This window comes from Otolemur garnettii, unplaced genomic scaffold (assembly GCF_000181295.1).
Source record: "Otolemur garnettii isolate 467f Iridium unplaced genomic scaffold, OtoGar3 scaffold00106, whole genome shotgun sequence".
Lineage (NCBI taxonomy): Eukaryota > Metazoa > Chordata > Mammalia > Primates > Galagidae > Otolemur > Otolemur garnettii.
Genome location: NW_003852501.1, coordinates 675,511 through 679,447, shown reverse-complemented (window position 1 = coordinate 679,447; position 3,937 = coordinate 675,511). Strand labels below are relative to the sequence as shown.

The 3,937-nt window shown below is 38.5% G+C and overlaps 1 protein-coding gene across 1 annotated transcript in view; it reads left to right on the top strand.

Annotated features, from left to right (window-relative positions):
* Nucleotides 1–3,937, top strand: part of SUCLA2 (succinate-CoA ligase ADP-forming beta subunit) — a 49,233-nt gene that overhangs the window by 7,782 nt on the left and 37,514 nt on the right. The gene's annotated exons all lie outside the window — the stretch shown is intronic.

Genomic DNA, 3,937 nt, shown 5'->3' with positions numbered 1-3,937 from the left:
AATAATTTGTATAGAAACTTTTTCATGAAGTGAGAATTCTGATGTCAATCTCTTTTGAATTCTTTACTCCTTATAAATACTTTTAATAATTTTTAGGTACAGAAGGAAGAACAGTTAATATGTGCAGAATAATCTATGAATATTTCTGACAAATTCTTTGGGACTAGTACTTACAAGTAGTAAGGAGCAGGTAGACAGCTCTGATTTTGAGCCCCTTGGAACGGAATATAACATTTTCATCTAGAAAGTATGTTCTCATCAAAGAATACTGCAAATGATGATTATAGTGTGGAAGTGGGACTAATGACTAATAAGGAAATTTAAATCTAGAGGAGCGGAAAGACTACCTTTTAAAGATATTAACTGTGAAGACATGGAGGACAATTTTGTGTTTTTAGGGAGTCATTAATATTGAAAGATACTGATTATGAGATCTAGTTGCACAAGGTATGATATGAGGTGTTTTAGAAATGCAACTTTTTTTTCATTTAGCTGGCAATTCTCAATGCTGATTTTTGACAATTTCAGGGTAATTTTGCTTCTTGAGTTACTACAGTATTCATAAAATACTAATTCTCATTTCTTACAAACTCTTACCTAGATCTCACCTAGATCTCTAGTCACCAAGTGATATAGCAGGGCATAAAGGAATTAGAAGTGTGTCAAGTTACTGTTTCCCTTTAGTCCTGTTGGTGGCGGGAGAAACTGCACTAGCATGGGGGTTAGGCCTACTGAGTCCTGCAGCTGGTGATGTCCTTCCTCTGAAATAACCTTCAGTTCCTTACATAATATTTCCTACAAATTCTATTGTTTTCTATATGTATTATGTAAAAAAAGTTGGGAAGCATAGTGCTGAAGGCAATAATTAAGGTTGGGAATGAAGAAAAGGGTTAGAAAGAAATTTATTATTTTTAAAGACTATCTAAGTCCACAAAGTAAAAGTTGGTGAACATGAAGATCATGGAAAAGTTTTCGGAATAGGTTTTCTACAGGATGGTTATTTTTATTTATTTATTTATTTTTGAGACAGAGTCTCACTATGTCACCCTCTATAGAGTGCTGTGGTGTCACAGCTCACAGCAACATCAAACTGTGGGGCTTAAGTGATTGTCTTGTCCCAGCCTCCCAAGTAGCTGGAACTACAGGTGCCTGCAACAATGTTGGGCTATTTTTTGGCTATAGTTGTCATTTTTGTTTGGCATGCCTGGGCTGGATTCAAACCCACCAGCTCCCTTGGGTAGGTTAGTGCCCTAGCCACTGAGCTACAGACCTACAGGATGGTTATTAAGTAGGGAAATGAAGTAGTCATAATTTACAGGCAATTCTGAGAGCAGATTACCATGTCTTATAGTTACGAGTTCAAGGAAATATGATTTCAGTAGGGATCTGGCAGAATTTTTATAATTTCACTATTGACTATAGAAAAATAGTTTGGATTCAAGTATAATTAAGGCAGAATCTCTTATCTGGTTGAATACGCATATGCAAAGGATGCTGATTAATGAATGTCTGCCTAGAGGGAGATTTCTAATGACATATAAGGAGATTTTGCTTTTTTTCTTATTTTTCCTGTCTTTGTTACATTGACTATATACAAGGAATATGTAAAATGGTTGTGACTAAAGCTAAGAGGGATAATGAATGTATTTTAGAGATAATCTTTGGGTCCAAAAAAGATCTTGTCTGACTAAAGCAAGTCTTATAAGATTGTAAGCTCTCTGAGGGCAGGATAGATCTCTTGGTCCCTGTTAAATCTACAGCTCCAGCATAGTGTCTGGTGTGTAGCTGAATCTGCTGAATGAATTAGTGGAATTGAATAAAAATATTAGTTTCAATGACTTGTCCTAAGATTTCTAATCTTTCCCTTCTTTTTTTTTTTTGAGACAGAGTCTTATTAAGTGGCCCTGGGTAGAGTGCTGTTACATCAAACTCTTGAGCTTAATTAAGTGATCCTGCCTCAGCCTCCCAACTAGCTGGGACTGTAGGCCCCCATTGCAAACTTGGTTATTTATTTATTTATACTTTTTGGTTTCTGTTGTCATAGTTGTTTAGCAGGTTCTGGCCAGGCTCCAACCCACCAGCCTTGGTGTATGTGGCTGGCACCCTACTCACTGAGCTACAGGCACTGAGCTATAGGCACTGAGCTACAGGCACTGAGCTACAGGCTCTGAGCCCCGTTGTTCCTTCTTTAAAGTTGGTAAAACTATATTTCATGATTTTTATGTTTTGGCTTTTCTTTTGTTGTGAGGGTTTTTAAAAGAACTTTTGAAGAATCATCTATTGCCCTTAAAGACTTTATATTCTTAGAAAAGGAAATGGACTCTTTGGGGGAGGAGCCTGCTGTCTTGCAAAAAGCTTTTGAAAAAACAGTCCTTTGTTGCTTAACAGGTCAGCCTGTTAACCCCCCAGTTTAATGAATAGCAGTGGTTGAATATAGACCAGTAAAGCACTGATTTAACTTAGTGACAATTTATTTACTTATTTATTTATTTGAGACAGTCTCACGATGTTGCCCTTGGTAGAGTGCCTGTGGTGTCACAGCTCACAGTAACCTCAAACTCTTGGGCTTAAGCAATTCTCTTGCCTCAGCCTCCCGAGTAGCTGGGATTACAGGCTCTGGCCACAATGCCCAGCTATTTTTTTGTTGTAATTGTCATTGTTTGGCAGGCCCAGGCTGGGTTTGAACCTGCCAGCTCCTGTGTATGTGGCTGGTGCCCTAGATGCTGAGCTAAAGGTGCTGAGCCAATTTTTTTTTAACATTACCTTTACATGGTATTATGGTTACTTTCTTTGAGTATAAATGAATGTTTATAAAGTGCTAGAAAATCAAGACAGGTAGAATAAATAGTGGCTGCTGCTTTTAGTTGAGCATGAACTCTAATTTGCCATAGTTTCTGAGTGTTCCTCTAGTTCTGCTCAATAAGAAAGTTACTCTGTTTTAAGAAAAAATTTAAAAATTGTCTCTAATCTTGACCTAATGTTAGGTATAATACACTTGTCAATGATGCAGACTAGTGCAAATTGAAAAGGGTCTGTCTTGTTTAAACAAGGCACTTTTTCTAATCAGCTCTAGTTATAGGGCTGTGTGCCCCATTTTGTAAGAGCAGTGGGAAAATCTAGGTTTATGAGAATTCTGTTCATTTTTTTTTTTTCCAGTTTTGGCTGGGCCAGCTTGACCCTGCCAACCCTAGTATATGAGGCCGGTGCCCTACTCCTTGAGCCACAGGCACCACCTGAATTCTATTCATTTTTAGAAGGTCTTTTTTGAACATTCAGCGAAATTATAATGTGCCAGGAACTCTCCAGGAAGCTTGTTAACATCTATAAATACAACAAAGATTCTTCCCTTTTGTTTGGGCCTATGTTCTAGTGGAGAAGCAAAACAATGAATGGTAGATGTGAGAAAGTTATGTATTATATAAACAGGTGATGAATTCTGTGAAGGGAAAAAGTAGAGCACGGAAGAGGGGTTGGTCACAGGTGGGCTGGTCGTGGTATTATGTAGGGGAGGCCTCATGTACAGTGTGAGGTTCGAAGAAAAACTTGAAAGGATGAGGGCCTTTCCTGAAGGGACATCAGAAGGCAAGAATATCCTGGAGCAGTGAGGAGACTAGTGTAGCTGAAGAGGAGTGAGCAACAAGGAGGACATAGGAGATAAAAGGGTAAGGGTGTTGGGGGTACTGTATAGGGTCCCCGAGGCCCTTGTAAGGACTTTGGCTTTTACTCTAAGTGAAATGAGCATTAAGTGCAAGGTTTTAAGTGGAGGAATGATGTGTCTACTTTGGCTACTGTTTGAGACTATTCTCTGTGGGATGAGGGTAACAGGATAGTGATAGTTAGGATCGTCGTCCAAACTGTAGGTGGTAGTTGTCAAAGTTCTGGATAAATGTTGAAGATAGAACCAGTGTGATTTTCTGACTGAATGGATGTGAGAAGT